Source organism: Cupressus sempervirens, chromosome 9 (assembly GCF_028749045.1).
Source record: "Cupressus sempervirens isolate cs-2001-9-10 chromosome 9, ASM2874904v1, whole genome shotgun sequence".
In the NCBI taxonomy this organism is placed as follows: domain Eukaryota; kingdom Viridiplantae; phylum Streptophyta; class Pinopsida; order Cupressales; family Cupressaceae; genus Cupressus; species Cupressus sempervirens.
Genome location: NC_143126.1, coordinates 58,320,823 through 58,341,545, shown reverse-complemented (window position 1 = coordinate 58,341,545; position 20,723 = coordinate 58,320,823).

Here is a 20,723-nt window from a genome sequence, read left to right as displayed (position 1 = left end):
CTTGATAAGCACTACATAGCTTAGTTTACATTGGTAAACCTGGCATACACTAAGATGCCTAGTTTACACTACTGATCTTCACACTAGCTATAACTCCTTGGCACACAATAATTTTTCTCCAAAGGACTAGGGAGCAACTATAGAACTTGGTAACAACTAAAATTCTTGGTTAACATTGTTAACTATATAATAAGCTTGATAGATACTTATAGTCTAGATAAGTGTTTGTCACTAATAACAAACTTGACTAAGATGTCAATAGAGAACATCATATCTAGAAGAGGTGGTTGAAGAAATTTCTAATGGAATTTTTTATTTATTAATATGATGTTGTCATAGATATTTTACTAGAGAAAAACTATGGCCTCACCAACCAGATAAAATCACTAAAATAATAATGATAATTCAAAGCTACCAAGATGTGTCAAGAAATAGAGCAAAAAGGAAAAGTTGAGGATGGCTTAAAAATTATTGTAGAAGAAAAGAGATAAATAAATGCATGACTGGATGCTAAGGATGAAGAAGTTAGAAGGTTGACCCACAATCACTAGCATATGGTTAGCCAACTACTCGATGAAAATCATGTGAGACTGGCAAGAAGATGGAAGACACAATAGAACTAAGAAAAGAGAACAAAAAGATGAAAATCGAGAGGAAATATGAAAAAAAAAAGACTAAAGAGATCAGAGCAAAGTATCAATGAACAACTTTGAGGATAGAGATGATCGACAGAAACATTTGGAATCTTTTATATCGAGCATTCTACTACCGAGAAAGTGGAATCACCCAACAAAGTATATATCAATAGTAGTGCAATTCCATGCCTTCTTCTAAGGAAAAGAAATCATTTTTGTAGATCTAGATCCAAAGAAAGCTAAGAAAAAACCTTTAGCAACCCACACTAGTTCAAAGAATACTAGATCAATAACCCAAGAAACTAAAACAATAATAATGCCCTTAAAGAAAGGTACAATCACAATTACCAAGCCAACTCCACCAAAGGTTACGACATATAAAAAGAGAAAGGAAGTGCCCAAGTCATTAAGTGAGACAACAATCAAACCAAAACAAAAAAGAAGAAGGTCAATTTTGAAAGATGGTAACAAAGAAGTTGAGGATAGTGAAAGAATTGAATCTGATGAAGCAAGTGACATTTGAGTCATTGTACATAAAACGCCTCAAAATTTTGATGAAATGGTTGAAATTCTTAAGATCATGTAGGTTTTTCTACTTTCAAATTTATTAACTATGATAATATGAATGATGAAAAAAATTTAACATTTAGGTGATGTTGATTCCAATCATGAAAAAACTAAAATTGACACCTTTAGAAATAAGGAATATGATACCTAATGAGATATATGAGAAGATTGACAATAGGTTTAAAATGGCTTTGAACTTGGAGAATAAAATGAGGGAAAGTTCATTATCTCTCTTAATGCCTAAGTTTGATATAAGTGAAATTAATGAAGTAGCATGATGGCCTATATTTTCACCATTATAAATATATATATATATATATATATGTATATATATATATGTATATATATATACATACATATATATATGTATATATATGTATATCTATATATATATGTATATCTACATCTATATATATAGATATACATATATATATACATATATATATGTATATGTATATACATATATATATATACATATCTATATATATATATACATACATATATATATACATATATATATATGTATATATATATACATATATATGTATACATATATATATATATATATACATATATATATACATATATACATATATATATATACATATATATACATGTATATATATATACATGTATGTATATATATGTATATATATACACATATATACATATATATATATGTATATATGTGTATATATGTATATATATATATATATATATACATATATATACACATATATACATATATATTGTGAAAATTAGGTGAATGTATGAAATTAGGGTTTTCATGTATTTGTTGTAAAGTTTTTATGACAAAAACACTAAATTCGTTAATTTGTGCCCTAGGTTGGGTTAAGATTTTAAGTTACCCTATATAACTAAGGTTATGTTAATTTTTTTAGCAAAATCATGCACATAGCCCAAAAAACTATCCTATGGTTGACACTTTAATTATTCTAAATCTTGTATCTGAGTGGGAGGTTGTAAGTCTTGATACAAGTATTCCATATTCTTCCTTGATCTCATGATTAAGTGTGAAGTGTAGAGTTTTAAGTGTATGAAATAGATGTCTTGACCTTACATCTAAGAGTCAAGCATATCATCATAAGTTTTTTTGTGAAGGTGAAATTATTTTTCAATATTACATTCCAAGGGTTGAGTGTAGGTTTGTAAATCAAATTCCTTATTTTTAAAAGTGAGTCCCAATGATCAATCTAAAGGGTATAGGTAAGTGTGTAAGTTATGTTGCAAGAGGCATCTAAAGATACCATTAGGGTTTGAGCATAAGTGCATAAAATGTAATTCCCTTAGGGTATGAAGTCTCATGATATTATATTCCAAAGGAAAGTGTAGAATCATAGGTGAATTAAAAATGTTGTCTAATGCTATTGTTAAAGGTTAAGTATAAGGCAAGGAAGTTTATTTTAATATTTTCTGAAGTTACAACTGTAGTTGAATATATGATTAGAGGATTGTTTTCAAATAGTTCTGAAGCTATGATGAAATGATGCTAAGCACCAAAGTCATTTCACAGCTTCAAGTGGGATATGGAAAGTAAGATATCTGACTATAGGATAAACTATTGAATGGAAGATCAAAAGTCTCTAGTACTAAGGTTCAAGGGTTTGCAATGAAAAGAAAGATCTAGTGGAGTGTAATATTGGATACCTAAAAAGGAAAAAGTGTGTAAAGTGATATTGCTAAATATAAATGGACGACAATTTCTATCCAATCAAAATTTTTGGCATAATATAAGAAAGCTTAGTTGGCTATTAACATCACCAAAATTTTTAAGTGACACTCCAAATATAAAAATTGAATCCTCATGCATACAAACTTTTAATGGAGGAAATGAAGTTGATGAAGTGAGGTCATACATAAATATATTCTTTGATATTAAGAAAAGTACCAATTACCAAAGTTAGAGAAAACATTGAGTTAAAGAGTGTTCAAGTTATCAAACTGCTAAATTATTTCTTGTGAATTTTATAATTTAAGGTTTATTCGTAGAGAAAAATCTCTTAGACTGAAGAGGATGAGGGACAATCCAAGGACGTAGATATAGTCAAAGAATTAGCTTCAAAAATAGGAAAAACAATGCAAAGAAAGAAGAATAAATATGAAGATGAATGAGCTTGGCTCATGCCTAGATCATGGAATGATATTTAGCCAAATGATCACAGTTTTAGAAATCCATGTATATAATGTAGAGACACACAATGTGTGGGAATAAATGTGTCCAATTTGTTCATGTTTTTCTATAGAAACATATTCAAGATGCCACCAACCTCGAACCCATGGCAAAAGAATTTGACAAATCTCATATTCCTAGAGGTATATGTAGATGTAGATTTTCTGAAAGACCTCATAGCATCCTATAACCCTACAATAAAATTCATTCATAAGAAGGATAAGAGTTTATTATATACACTAGACCCTACCTCTTTAATTGAACTATTTCAACTTAAGGGCTAGATGAGTTGTGAAATAAATGTCCAAGATTTCCATGAAAAATTTAACACAAATCTCTAGTTTTATATTGATAAAAGTGATGATCCACCATATTCTGTATGAACTCAAGTCATTTGGAGACATCCCAAATAAAATAGAAAAGATGCTCCTAGTGAACAACTTTTGTAATTATATAAAAAATATAATTTATGGCTTGCATAAGGAACTCAAGAGTGATGGTTTAGATTTGGTGTATGGATAACCTTACCTCATAGCTCTAAATATTCATGACCCTTTGTAAAATATTCAATATGATTATAATTAAATATATCATTGAGAAAATGAAAAACAAATTGAAGTCATCCATAAAGATGAATTAGGGAATTTTTTAATTCCATTATTATTTACTACAGGTACATCTTATTTTGTAGAAGAATATTGGCTACTTTAGCAGAAACTTCATAAATCAAACTTTAGATCTTGATGGATATTCACCAATTAAACTTTGGACCTAAGTATGGCATAAGCATTACCCTTACTCTAGCTTTGTGTCATTTTTCAATAATTTCAGCTATGTTGTTATAAAATTGTTAGGCACCAAATAAGTTAGAATTACAAAGAATCTAAGGAGAGTACTGAGTCTTTTTTATTTGAAGGATGATCCTAAATTACATCATACTTGGGGAGGTCCATTTTTGTTTCAAAATATTTTTGTTGTAAGATTTTATGCTTGCCCTCAAGCCCTACATATATTGCCAAAATACATATCTACTAGGTTGGGAATAATATAATTATTGTGGCAACTCATCATGATGGACAGGAAATATTTAGGCCCTACATTGCACAAAGGAACCTTCCTATGTATATGTTTTAGTATTATTGACTTTACAATTGGAAGGAAGCTATTAATCAGATTCATGCATTCTTGAGACATTATAATTTGTCTTCTATACCATACATAATATATGATCCTGAGATTTTAGTTAGGAATTCCCTATAAAAGATAATAAATTATACTCTCCAACTAATAAATAATTACTTGAAGAAGACATAATATTAAAAAAAATTGATTGAGAGTGATGTAGAGGAAAGACTAAGAAAATCTGAAGATATTCAAAGGGTAGAAAGGGAGTTGAAGAAGAGTGACCCTAATTTCAAGGGATTTTGTTTAGAAGTTGCATACTATTTCAGACTTGAAAAATTATTGCAAAATTATTACCAAAACATGTATCAATTTCCACAAGATCCACTAGGAGAAGAAGAGGGTAAAACCACATTTTCAAATAGATGTAGAACTAGAAGAAACTATGGCATTTTCATTAGTAGAAAAGGACAACAAGATAGAAAAAATTATACATATACCTAAAAATATTAAGGATACAACATTACAATTAATGCTTTGAAAGAGCCAATATTTTTCTTATATGAGATATAATTTCTCACAAGAAAGGGTAAAGGCACTAAAAGCTCCTTGATAGACTTGCAATTGACTGTAGCAAGGATGGATGATAGGATCATTCAAGCAAAGAAGTTCTTGGAAGATGATGAATTTACAAAATCAAAAGAATTCAAAATCTTCTTGTGTAAGGTGAAGCAAAGTGAAGTAACACTATTGTTAAAGTTAGAGGAGTCAAAGGAGAAAAAATAATAATTAATTGAGAAATTGTAAACTTATGACCCTGATAGTAAAACCATGATAGTGAGTGAGGCAAGAGACCTCGTACAAAGAAGTGGTATGATAATCATGCCTAGATAGGAATTGGGAATAATTTTTTGTTGGATTAGATTAGAAGATAGGAAATATCAATCTCTTATAAAGTTTTGGTGGATGCAATCTATAAAGAGGCTCTAACTTTTACATTGTTAATAAACCATTATTTGTGTGTACCTTTTCTATTGAAAAGATACGACGCAATTGATGGATGTTCAAGATACAATTCATGGTAGTGTCATAATGGACATTCATTGTACCACTTGTGCTAAGATCTCAAGTTCTCTAAAGTATTTTTCTTTCATGAATGAGGCCAACGTTGGAAACATTGAAGATGAGCTTTCCTAGACCTTCAGAGAATAAAATCATACTAGAAAATTGTATGAAGAAGAGCTCAAGAAGAGCTATGTGGGTATGTATAGGATCACAATGTGCCAAAACGTTGTGATCTAAAAAATATGTAGTTCTAAAATGCCTCAAGGAATTTCACAATCTATTCCAACCTCTTTTGCATCCATCCTGATACCAAACCAAATAATTAATACCTTGTAAAGCCTAATATATCTTTGGATACCAACCCTATGTGGTCAAATTTAAAAACATCACAAAAATGTGTTTTTATCTTGTTCTTGCTGTATTTTACTTCAAACATGTATCTCGTGACTTTTTTTCCACCCAAATTTAATGAAACATAAAGTGTTTCTTAAGAATATTCTTTTCTTTCCATAATTATAATATTTGTAAAATTAAAAATTTAGTAAGGAAATATTATTGATCTCAAATTAGTTTTTAGAATTGAGTGTTAACACACTAAAGATATTTACTAAGCTTATCTTGAGCTAGCAATACACATCAAGTATAATAGATGCTGAGTTGCAATGAGTGTTGAGTCACTCATTTGCCAAGTCAATCAAGTGCCAAGAAAATAGACAATGCCAAGCAATTTCAAGTGCCATGTGAATAGTTGATGTTTAGAAAGTTCAAGTGTCGAGTCAAACAAAATTACAAAAATTGTCGAGCATTAGTATTATCAAGTTTTGAGTAACACAGGATGGACCTAGTTGTTTATAATGGCACAAACAACTATGTAAACTATGTGTATGCCAACTCATAGATAGATCTTGAAGCTTAGAAGATAACATCAAATCTATTTGGCTTTCCTATGCAATCAACATGCAACCAATCAAAAAATTTGAAAGGTTAAAGGAAAAATAGGATGAATCTCGTCCATAGATTCATACCTAACCCTAAGTCATAAAAATATTTAAAAGGAGATTGAAGCCCAATAATTTAGTAAGATAGATAGAGTAAGGAAGCAAAGAATAGAAACTAGAAAGGGGTGAATTGAATTGAAATCTTTTCATGGTGACTTAGAAGGAGAGAATTGTAGAATTGGTTAGTAGAACAGAGGATCATTGTTACAACATCTACATATCATTTCAGAGAGGATCAAGATGGATTGAATCAAGGTCTAAAATCAACAATACAAGATTGTAAGTTGTTAGATCAAACATTCTAATATACTTTCTAACAATTGTATTAGTAAGATGAAATCATTTGGACTAAGGTTGACTTAACAATCACTATATAAAACTTTAATAGGGTGACATTCTGAGTGAATGTTTTGTAAGTCCTTTAACTAGACACACTTCTAGCAGGGTGTTAAAATCCTTTAACCTAGTAGGATCTAATAGTCCTTTATAAGCCTTTAATAGGGTTGGGCTTTCACAGGGTAGACCATGAGAATGGTCAACATTTTGTAACCTCAACAGGTGAACACTTTATTGTTGCAATAGTGATGGATTGTGGGTGTTATTGCCGCCCCAGTTTTACCTTCTCATTCTAGAGGATTTTTGGGTGACCATATCTAGTGTTAAGTGTTTTTGTTAATGCATTTTCTTTACACATTATTTAATTATGTTTCATGCATATAGTATTTCAAGTTAAAAGTATTATTGGTTAAAATTTTAGGACTTTTAATTCACCACCCCCGCCCCCCCCCGCCCACTCAGAAGTTTATATTCCCATTTGTAATTCCAAAAATTGGTATCAAAGTACAATTCTCATCAAGAGAAGCCTTCCAACTTATAGAAAAGATCCGATCATGGAGGTCTATAAACTTGGGAAGATCATTGAGAACTAGGAGATTGAAATACATCTCATTTTGCACTCACTAGAAGAAGCTAGAGAAGAATTAAGGAAATCCCTAAAAAGAAGGAAAGACCTTGCCATTACAGAAAATGACACATAGTATGAATATATTAACACCATGAAAGTATCTCCAAATGGATACTCAAAAGAGTTTGATGCAATAGTTGCAGATCTAATGGAGTAAAATAGAGCACAAGTAGAAGAGATCAGGAATTTGAAGATGGAAAAAGAATCACAAGCCATGATGCTATGTGAAGTGATTGAACAATAAAAAAGAGCCATAGAGGATAAGGTCATGATAGAAGAAGAAAAGAAAAACCTTGCCAATAGACTAGAAGAAAAGCCGACTGAGCTAGAAAGAATATCCAACTTGCAATTGCATACCCTAAGTCAGATGATGAATGCTCATCATGAGTTGAATGTCAAAGACATTGAGATCACCACATTGAATTTGTAGAATGAGGAACAAAAAATGATCTTAGAAGAGAAACAAAGATTGTTGAGAGCTTCAAAAAGCAAATTAAGACATCAAGTACTCTAAGCAACTATTAAAATCAACAAAATTCAACAATGATAATACTGGACTAGGCTATACTAGCACTAAAGATGGAGAAACATCCAAGACTGCTAAAGAAAGGAATGACAAAGATAAGAAATCCAAACCCACTTATCATTTTTGTGGTAAGAAGTGATCTATTGCTAATGTGTGCAAGAGCAAGAATGCAAATCAGCATAACAAATCCAAGAACATGACTCACTGCCATAAGTGCAATAAGAAAAGCCATCAAGCACATGATTGCAAGACTACAACCATTAGAATACAAAGATTTGATGGTCATTTCTATAATTTCTAGAAGTATGGACATAGAGATTTTGAGTCAGATCCAAGCCTATGTAATCACCAAACAAGTCAAAAAAACAAAGAAGCCATGGACACTTCTACAATTGGGACTACAATACTAGATGATGTTATCACTACTATCAAGAGTATGGACACATTCTTGAGAACTACATTAGAACACATTTTAGTGGTAACTACAGTAGATGGTTGACTCAAACAACATGTTTTAGCTACTTGAAGACTGGTCATATTAGCAAGTATTTCCCAACAAGGTCAAAGGCATCTAACTCTAAGTTCAATAAAGGAAAAGGAAACATAGATATTGAACACACTAGAGGAGAGATGAATAAAACATGGAAAAAAAAGAGAAGATTGCAGCACATCAAATGGAGGAATCACTTCACCTAATAGGTCAAGTGCTCACACCTCATCAAACTAAGAAAAATGAGAGGTATGAGGGATTGATATTTAAATTATTTATCATACATTAGTTCCAAGACAAGTTAGTACTAAAAAGGATAGATTATCATGAATAAATATGCAAGAAAACAAAGAAAATTCAATCTTAAAAAAAACTTGAAGTTTTCAAACTACTGCCAAGTGTGATAAGTCCTCTTCAGATGTCGTGTAAATGCTAGTATGTGTCGAGTTGTTAGAAAAAGCTAGTTGGACCTAAGTACGTAGTGGTTGCCAACTAAAGATAATATAAATAGATAATGAGTGAAAGGGAAATCTCTATGGATGTTGAGTAAAGCAAAAATCATATAGAAGCTAAGTTTACAGTTGTATATGCACTATGCATTAAATACCAGGGTTTGAAGGGTATAAGGTTGATTTTAGCCCATTTTTTGTTATTTCAAATCCAAAGAAAGAGCAAGAAAAGTGAAGAAGAGATTTATGAACCTATTTGTACAACTTGCAAGGATCACAGTAGAGATCAAGCATCATTTCATTGATTTAAGAGGTATTCTTCAAGTGCCAAGTTACGTAGTTTTGAATTTGTTAAAACCCTGGTTTGTTGTATGGCTTCTAGTTCAAAAAATGTGAAGGATAAAGGTACATTTGAGGTTCAGTTGGTTAGTAATGAGGTTAGGCAACAAAATTTTAAGGCCATACATAAGATTACCTACAAAAATAACCCTTTAGGTGCTTTGTCTATGATTCCACCCAAGGCAATATGCGAGAAAATGCTATAACTACAAGGTTAGAGGGATTGGAGACATGAAGAAACATCAAGAATATGATAAATTATGTGAAATTAGGGTGATAAAAGAAGAGTTTAATATTGTGGATAGAAAAGGGTTAACCCATGCCCTAGAATTCCCCACCTTCTTCAAGACAAAGTAGATAAAAATTGTCTTGAGCGAAATAAATGATGGATGCTTATGGCTAGAGGGTGGACCCATCAAAATCACTAAGAAAATATTTTATAGGGTTATAGTTTACCCAACCCTAGATCGATCCAAGACCCTAAGAAGTGATTCTAAGGAGGTAATTGTGAAGAACACTAGAGCTAAATGGAACAAGAGAGGAATGAAAATTTATACAATCATAAACCCTCTTCTTGAATTCGACATTAGAGTCATTTCTCATAAGTTCTATCAGTCAAGTAGATTGAATAGTGTTCCATGTATAGTTGTTGATGTAGGATACAAGATAGTGAAGATAGATATCACTTATGATCTAGAAGAACTGTAGATGCAACAAATTATGGAGAACCTAGGAGCAATAAGGAAATCTAAAAGTGCTCAATGCAAATTTCATTCCATATTAGTATGCATATTTATCTATGTGCAAAATGAATTCCCATCTTTTGGAAAGTTAGGATGGAAGACCAATAGGTCAGTTGTTGTGTAGATCAATGAGTATATTGAAAAAATGGGTGACAATTTTGAATTAGTAATGACTAGTTTCTTTGAGGACTTCATGAAGTCAATGAAGTAGAGGTTAAGAATTCCTATTTCATTGTGGAACAACATTACAATGATATTTTTTTTTAGTAGACAATGACCATAACTACATTCAAGTTGAAGTGCCTAGAGTTAGATGGTTACGACCTTTGGGTTATGAGATCAATATTGATGAAGCATTAGCTGCAGTGGAAGTTGAAAAGATAGCCAAAATCTTTGGAAACTATGATATTGTAAAATCTAAGGTCTAAATGGAGTTTAAAACTACATCAACCTTGAAGAAGAAACATAAATTGGTGAAGAACCTGAGAGAAAAATTTGGAGAAGGTGTAGGAAATGATGATGAAGATGATGAAGAAGAAGATGAAGAAGAAGAAGAAGAGGCACAAGCACAAGAAAAAAATTCCTTAACCCAAGGTATGGTTGAGGATGCAGAGGAAGAAGGTGTCAAGGAAGAAGAAGCCAAGGAAGCACTAGCCACAACTAAGGAAAAGAAGGGGAAGGCTAAGACATAGCCTACAGCACAACCAAAGAAGAAGAAAGGAACAAAAAAAAGCCATGCAACACCTATAGCCCTAGTAACAATAACCAATACAAGGGCCACCACTCAAAAGGCTAAGGAGAAAGCCAAGGAGAAGAACAAGGCTAGTGTACAGATAGGTCCTATGAAAAATAAACCAAGAATAAAGTATATTGCACAACCTGAGACTAATGATGAAAGGACCAAGTCATAACATATCAATCAATTTAAAATGGTAAGTCATGCTCCCAAATCTGATTTGGAAAACATTTGTGACAATCTTAGGGACAATGTAGACTTAATTGGATTAACGAACATTGATTTTGGTAAACTTGGTAGAAAAGACTAGAATATGTTGGAGGAATTATTATATGCCATGATGGAAAAACTCAAGAAATCCTCTTGAATTGGATAACACAATTCCCAAGGAGTTGTATACAATGGTTGAGAACAAATGACATTATTGTTTAAATCTTGAAAAGAAAATAAGGGAATCAACCCTTACACAAGTAATTCCAAAGTTAACAAGAGGCAAAATTACTAAAACCAATAAGAAACATGGAAAAAAATTCTCACCCAAATATAGGGCATCTAGCATTTTGCAAAACAACATTGAGGATGTTGTCAAAAAGTCCACCAAAATGTGGTAGTTGATTTATGGCTTGGCTACTATCAAGAAAGGAGAAGAAGATCCCTTTGAGGTAAGGAATGATGGAGAAGAAGAGGATAATGATAAGGAATAAGAGATAGAGAAAGTAAAGGTAGGTACACAGTAGAGGGGACACATAAGCAAGATGAAATTACACTAGCCGATGAGCAACAAACTATACAAAGTGTGCAAGACACACAATTGCCAGCACTAAGCCCTCCACATGACACAACTACACCTGTAGATACAGAAACAATAAAAGATGTTCCTGATAGCTCAGCTCAAAACAACAACCCATCAACTATAGAGGATCTAAAGAATATCCTTGACCAATCCACACGTCAAGCTAAATTTTGTCATAATCTAGTATTGGTCAGTGTAGATGAACTATAGAAAGCTATAGCTTATATCACTAGGGATAAGTTGAATACAAAAGAACCACCTTGTGTCATCCCTATAGTTACAAGTGGACAACCTCAAGTGAAAACATCAATTGATACATCTGTAAAGGTTGATACCAGAGTAAGCGTGTTTATGGTTGCACAAAAAAATCATACTATAGAGTAGCCCACAAATGATCAAGTAGGATAGATAGAGATATATGTGCCTAACACACAAGCTCAAAGTGCAATAGAAATAAAAGTGATTGATCAAGGAAAATCAGATGAAGATAAGGACATCCCTAAGTAGAAGGAGGAAGAAGTTATTTAGACATTGGTAAATTTACCAACTACTAGCACTCCTACCAAAGTCCTTCAAAAGTTGAGCACTAAAGCAATTCCATTATAGATTTCAGCACTAGACTCAAGCTCATCCAAAGTTGCAAAGGTGCTTCACTATAATAACCCAACTCTTCAAGAAGAAATAGTGATACCAAAGTATAACTATGCAACTATAACTCTAGAGTAGATCAATATAATGCAAGAGGCAAGAAGAAACAAGAAATACTTAGGAATGAGTATGAGAAAAAGAAATCACTTCATGAGATTAATGACATCTTTTTAGATTCCTTCTTCTTGTAGACACCTGATAAAACCAAGCCCATATTGGAGCAATTGTTAGAAATTGTGGACTAGGTGACAAGTGAAGACAAAGAAGCCAATGTTAAACTCTTGGAATGGTCTAAGAAGAAATTTCAAGAGAAGGTTAATGATAAAATATCAAGTGAGATAACACTATCACAAGTGGAATTGGCTAATAAAATTAAAAAAGTGAGGAAGGTACTTGAGAATATATTCGCATTGCACACAAAATTATGTGATCCCACACTCTTCACACAAGAAACAAGCCAAAGGATTCTGAGTTTAGAAAGAAATTTGAAGATATCAAGCATGCAATTGCCATAGGGTCTAGCTTAGAGTGTAAATCACTTTCATATAGTAGTCCATATACAAAACGAACTAGCTATGTTAACAACAGAACTGGCCAACATAAAAGCCAAATTGGTCAACATTCAAGCATCCCTTAGCCCACATATGGAAATACTCCATAAAGAACTAGCCTATGCAAAAACTACATTATAGAAAGATCCTAATCTTTCAACTTTAGATGGCTTAGTTCATCTTGTAGTAGAGACAACCATCAAACTCAAATCCTTAGATGTTTCCACAGACAACTGGGATGCTACTTTGAAAGTAATAATGGTAGTACATAAGAACTTTTTGGAGAAATACACAACTCATGTATAGATACTTTGACATAAGTGTCAAAAAAGGGGGAGAATACATAAGATGGGGGAGAAAGACAAAAAGAGGGAGAGATAAACCAAAATAGGGAGAGCACAAAGGGGGAGCAAATAGTACAAAGAGTAGAAATAGAGAATATTAGATAGGTAAAGAGTATCAGCATTTTTTATCAGCATGAGGAAAATATACTCAGAGGAAAGAGATTTTGGATATGAAAAAAGCACATTAACTCAGGGGGAGTTGCAAAATTTTGAGGTATATTGTCTATGATAGAATTTTGAAACATTTTTTAAAGTTTTGTATATATGACAAGCTACAAATGTATTATACTTGAGAAGACTAGATTTATTATGTATAGCTTAGTGTCTTTGAAACTCATGTCAAAGGGGGAGACTTTTGATCTTAGATTGGTTTTGATAATTGAGTGTCAACACACTTAAGATATTTACTAAGCTTATGAGTGTAATGGATGCTGACTTGCAATGAGTGTCGAGTCAATCAAGTGCCAAGCAAATAGACAATGCCGAGCAATTTCAAGTGCTGAGTGAATAGTTGATGTCAAGAAAGTTCATGTGTCGAGTAAAAAAAAATTACAATAAGTGTTGAGCATCCATATCATCAAGTGTCGAGTAACACAAAATGGACCTAGTTGTTTGTGATGGCACAAACAACTATGTAAACCATTTTTATGCCAACTCATAGATAGATCTTGAAGCTTAGAAGATAAGATTAGGTCTATTTGGGTTTCCTATGCAATCAACATTCAACCAATCAAAAAATTGGAAAGGTTGAACAACAACAAGGATGAATCTTAGCTATAGATTCATACCTAACCCTAGGTCACAAAAGTCTTTATAAGGAAATCAAAGCCTCATAATCTAGTAAGATAGAGAAAGAGTAAGGAAGAGAAGAATAGAAAAGAGAAAGGGGTTAATTGAATTGAAAGTTTTTCAAGGTGACTTGGAAGAAGGAGAGAATTGAAAAATTAGTTAGCAGAATAGAGGATCAGCATTATAGCATCTATATATTAGATTAGAGAGGATTAAGATGGATTAAATTGAGATCTAACATCAGCAATACAAGATTGTAAGTTATCAAATCAAACATTCTATTGTACTTTCTAACAACTATATCTATGGGATGAAATCCTTTGGACTAAGGTTGACTTAATAGTCATTATGAAATCCTTTAACAAGGTGACATTCCAAGTGAACGTTTTGTAAGTCCTTTAACTAGGGACACTTCTAGTAGGGTGTTAAAATATTTTAATAGCTCGTCCTTTGTAAGCCTTTAATAAGACACACCTTTCATAGGGTAGACCATGAGAATGGTCAAAATTTTGTAACCTCAACAAGTGAATGCTTTATTTCTATAGGAGTGAAGGATTGTGACCATCATCCCCACCCCATTTTTACCTTCTCAATTGGGAGGATTTCTAGGTGATCATATCTAGTGTCAAGTGTTTGTGTGAATGCATTTTCTTTACATATTATTTCATTATGTTTCATGCATATAGTATTTCAAGTTAAAATTTTTATTGGTTGAAAGTTTAGGACTTCTGACTCACCACCCCCTCCCTAGAAGTTTATATTCCCATTTGTAATTCCAACAAATATTACTTATTTTCTAACAAAGTTAGTATTATATGTTGATTGACATATGGATTGAAAAGAAACTATAACTTTGAAGTGCTAGAACATTTTATGCTTCTTCTACTTTAAGGAAAAAAAAGAAAAGAAAAATTAAATTTTGTCGAGTTTTGAATTAGTTAAGGTGGTCAAACAATTTTTTTTTTTTATTCTAAAAAAACTATAGTAGAAAATTCATAATTAATTATTTATTTAGAATAAAAATACCCTAAAATTTATGTCACAAGTAGGCATGAGTCAACTTATTATATATAGAATATTAATACAAAATATTATCATTTTATTTTTATTAACATGGCCAGACATACATCTGTTTCTTATTTTTTTCCTAAAATTTTTTACTATTGCATTAAAATTCAAATTTATGACCGACCAATTTTTCCTTCTTCTTTTTTCAAATAAGGCCTATAGTTTAGAAACTAAATTCAATTTTCTAGAGATTCTTTTCTCTCAATTTTTTGATAAAAAGTTCATAGCAAGTTGAAAATTGCAAATCAAGTTGACATAACCATGATTTGCTAACTTCCCATTGCCACTTAAGGGCATAGTTTACTTGACCACGATCATGCACATACCCATGTGTTAGAACAAGCACTATAGGAGATGGAGGATAAAATACAATAGTGAGAAAGTGATATTGTCACTTTAAAAAAAAAATTTATGGGAGAAAATAAATGTGAAATGATGGTTGGGGAATCAGAAGGAGAAAATGAACAAATTGCTCCTAAGAGAGAATATAAAATAGTTTGGACTGAGCAAGCAGTTATTGTGGTGAAGATTGAAGTTCCAAATTTGAATGATCAGCTAAAGGTGGATGTGCTAAAGGGAATTTTTAATCATAGATTAAAGGTATTGAAAAGGATATCCCCACATGTTCATAGTATCTTCATCTCCTTACAAAGTGTAGAGCATGTATGCAATGAAGCTCTAACATGGTTATCCCCTACTTTTAATCAATGGGGCCCATACATCCAATTCTTTGATAGATGAATTCTTTTGATGGCTAAAAATTCATAATTTCCTAGTAAATTTTCAATAGTAAAGGAGGCCTTGGAGAAGGTGAAAGAAGTGATTGGTTTGTTTACTAGAAAGTTAGATTTAATCTAGGGAAAAGTGAACATAATGAGTGAAGGCATTCATATTTTTATTCACTTAATTTTTAATAATGAAGATAAGCTGAAGGACTAGGAAGAGTGGTCAACATCCTTTGATCATGTGATGACATTGGAAAAGGTTGCAACTATTTTTAATGGGGACACTGATGGAAAAATTTTCAATGATCCGATTGATTCTTTGTTCAAAATTTAAGTGAATATGAAAGAAATTGTAACAAAATAAAAGACTATCATAGATACTAGATGGAACAACTTTGTTAGTGATCTAGAAGTTGTTAGAGGCACTAACTGTCCAATAAATAGAGAAATTCATGTGTGCTTAGAAGACATCCTTATAAAGATAGATAAAGGCAAAATAGAAGAAGGACAAGAATCATATCAAGGTACCTTACCTTTGCATTTACTTGTTGTGGATACACCTAAATTACAGACAAAGACTATACCTCAACATGAATATGTTAGTTGTCAAATTTTGAGCTACTTCCTATTTCTTTCTAGTTGTAGAGAATATTTGTAATGGTTTTTTGTGTTCTTTATAACTTATTTTTGAGTCATTTAATAACATGTGTATTGCCATATTTGAAGTTTTTCGTATTCCTTATTCTATAAAAGGATTTCCAAGATTGAGAAGGGTTTGAATTCTAGATTTGTGATGAAAAAATTCATTTGAGTCAGTCTTTTAGTTTATATTAAGCCTTGACGTATTTAGCTTTTTTTAAATAGAAGTTTGGAGTTATCAAAAGTTTTTTTTTAGTCTTGTATTTTCTCATAAATATCATATAAGAAATATGTATCATTCTCATAGATATCAATACAAATAATTTTGTTGGATACCCGTGTCTCCATATTTTGTCTCCATTTTCATGCTTTTATGATTTTGAGAATGAATCAACAAGTTTCATTTTATTCAAATGCAGTTTAAATGAGTTGTGTGTAATTTAAATAGTGCTTTTAGTTCAAAAATTTAAGTAAATGCTTCTGTGGAATGATAAGTCATTAATGGTATAAAAGGGTTATGATAAGTATAGAATTTGAAGGTCTATAGTTAAGACATGTAATTGCAAGTCAATTAAATAGATCTATTAATATTAACTGAAGTGAATTTTTTTGTCAATTGATTGATGCAATCATCTTTTAGTTGAAGAATAAAGAAAATTATTCTTATCTTACTATGAACTAATTTATATAAAATAAAATCATTAATAATTGCTATACAAATGGGATATAAAGTTGGTTTTCACTAGTTGCAATAATTTGTCAAGTTTATTACTTGCTATTATTGACTTGTCATTTAATTTTCAATTTCAAGAGGTTTCAAGACCAAAATATGATGTAGGGCATTTGGGAAAGAAAGTATTTTACATGAATTGTCAAATCCTAAGGTTGACCCACCTTGGTTTAGTAGACCCTAAAGTATAGAAAGGATAGGTGCTTTATTAAATAGGTCTAGACTCAAATAGGATGTACCAAGCATGGGAAATAGATAAACCATAGGTATTATGCTATTTTTTGTTTCACTGGTATTAATTTTGAATCTGTTAAATTAGAAACCAACACAATGCAAAAGTATAGTTAGGGATTCTTTTCAAAAGACAAGAGCCCTGTATGTTTTATCTTGAAAACTACAAATTTCTGATGTAGATGGAGATCAAAGATACCAATGATGGAACTAAAGAACAGAACCCTAAGCTTAGAGAATTGGATAATCAAGAAGAAAATTATGGTCACAATATTGCACTTGAAGTAGACAACATGATGACTAGTATAATTGATAAAGAAGATACACAAACTATAGAAGATACACCAGATGATGACCCAAATGAAAATTTAGAGAAAGACGATAACAATGTGTTCATAACAATTACTCAATTGTATGTTATTCTTGATGTTACACAAATGCTATACTCTTACCAAGTGTTGCCATTTGGAACCAAGTTCAGAAGACTCTAGTAATTGTTGAGCATCAGTTTAGAAGAAGCCAAGTTTAGCGATTCCTATGTAAACCAAGTCAAGTCAATTACCAAAGGATTTCAATGTAAAAAAATTCATGTTGGTTACAAAGGAACACATTGGTAACCAAGTGACCCAGCTTTTTAGTTTAAGCTAGCCTTCAAAAGATTAGTTTTATTTATTAGTTGGTTTTTGCAAGCCAACTAAGTAGACTTTTTTTAATTTTTAAAGGGTGTTCAAGCTGACTTGACATTGGATTTCATATATATAAGAGGTCAAGATGTGTATTGAATAGTGTGTAAGAATTGAAAAATATTAGATGTGAATAAAGAAAGATATCTAATTAAGAGAAGACTATCTAAGGAAATACAAAGAAAACTCTAATCAAGGAGAATCTAGAGGATAAGCCAAAATAGTGATCTAAATATGTAATCTTGTTGCTTCATAAATAAGGTCAATCATTGTTACTCTCTAAAAATTGTAATAGTAAAGAAATCTCTTACTAGCGTTGACTTAATAGTCATATTTTAAATCCTCTAACCAAGTGGCATTTCTAGATTGAAGTGTCTTAAGACCTCTAACAAGGCCACTCCTAATAGTCTGATTTCAATGCTTAAATAGGGTCACACCTAATAATGTACTTTATAATCTCTAATAGGGTTAGCTCCTAATAAGGGTCACTTTAGAAGAGTGAAAAGTTATAAGTAGTTACATTGGTGGTTTTCCCAAATTGGATTTCAACATTAAATCTTGGTATCACATGTGTTTATGTTATTTTATTATTGCTTTATCTTTCTACATCTAGGTTACTAAACATTAATACACATTAATATATCATATTGCTTTGTTAACTCGGTTATAGTGTATATCTCTTTTTAATCAAGATGTGAGTATAAAGGAAGTTTGTATTGACATCTAAGTGATTTGGAATTTTTTTTAGTGGTAAGTTTTCACCCCTCACCTATTAGTTACTCCTCTTAAATTTCAAACAATTGGTATTAGAGTTGTTAGTGCTTGCAAAAAAAGGTTTCAAGGACCTAAGGAAAAGATCAAGATACCGTAGAGAAGGGAGATTCCTAATTTGAACAATGATAACTTCTAAGAATGGTAGGATCTCATGAAGCTTTATTTGGAAAATATTGGTATAAAAGATGAATTACAACACAATGATAATTGACATTACATGTGCTCTCAATTATGCCCAAATTGATAAAGTCAAAGATTGTCCTACTACTCATCAAACATGGAACAAGCTAAAAGGAATCCATGGAGGAGATAACAATGTGAGGAGAGTGAAAGGACAAAGTTTAAGAGGTCAATTTAATTAGATGAAGATGAAATAAGATGAAAAAATAGAAAAATACAATGAGATGATCAAAGCAAGTGTGAGTGCAATTAGAGCCTCAGGAGGAAATAGTAAAGTTTGAACATTAGTTAGCAAAGTATTAAGAACTATTCTTCTTATTTATGAGATTAGATTTTTAGCTATTTAAGAGATGAGATGTGATCCTAAAAATGATATATCTTTGGATGCACTAGTGGGAAGGTTAATAACCTCTTAGTTAGATAACTTTGATAACTATCTTCCTAGATTTCACAACACAAAATCAACATTCGAAGAAAAAATAACACTTGATAGAAAGGGAAGAAAATAAAAAGGCAACTAGTCTAAAAGTGAATAAGGAAAAGAATTTGATGATGATCTTGAAGCCATAGAAGCCCTACATGCAAGGAGGTTACCAAAAGGAAAAGGAAAATATAAGGCAAAATTGCATTAATTTGTTTCTCTCGTGAAGAAGTTGGTCACATTGTGGCAAGGTGTCCAAATAAGGAAAGTAAAGATGATAGACAATCCAACAAGTTCAAAGGATAGAAAGATTTCAAAAGCTACAACAACTAGAAAGAAAAAAGTAAGAAATCTTTTTATATTTCTAAATATTTTGATAGTGACAATGAAGATGAATATTAAAGATGAATCAAATGATGAGGATAATAAAAATATGGCACTTATTTCTCATGTAAGAAAGAATGATACATGGATAATAGATAGTGGTTTTTCTCATCACATGACTTGTGATAAAATGAAGTTTGAACACTTCGAGCACTATGATGGTAGAAGTGTTAAATTTGGAAACAATGAACCATGTTATGTGAAGGGAAAAGGTTTCATTACATTGACTAATGGAATCATATGTGCTAATACCTTCAGGATTGAAGGATCGAGACACAATCTTCTAATTGTGGCACAACTGAACAACATTGGATTCAATGTAGAATTCATGAAAGGGAAGGCTACAATTTTAGATGGTAAATGAAAACTAGTTGGAACTAACAATAAAATAAAATTTAATTTATTATATCTTCATCTCTCTAATATTTTATTATTCTTGGTAGATGTAGAGGAAATTTGGTTATGGCATAAAAGGATGTGTCATGTAAAATTTCATAATCTAGTTACTATAAGAAAAATAAAAGAGTAAGAGGTATTCCAAATCTAAAGAAACCTAAAATGGCCATATGAAAACAATGTTAGATTGGAAACATGGGTAAAACTACCTTCAAAAGTAAGAACTTTAGTCCTCGAGAAGTCTTGGAACTAGTTCATAGAAATCATTGTGGACTAATAGGTACAAAGAGCTATACTAGAGACAAATTCTTCATTTAGTTTGTTGCTGATTATTCTAGGATGATAAAAATAATGTACTTGAAGGACAAATATGAAGCTTTGTGAAAATTCAAGTTGTATCTGGCTAGAGTTGAGAAAGAAATAGGTATGAAGTTAAAATTCTTAGATTAGACAAATGAGGAGAATTAATCTTTAACGAATTAAATGAATTTGGCAATGAAAAAGGAATCAAAAGACAAGTATTTGCACCTAGTACACCTTAG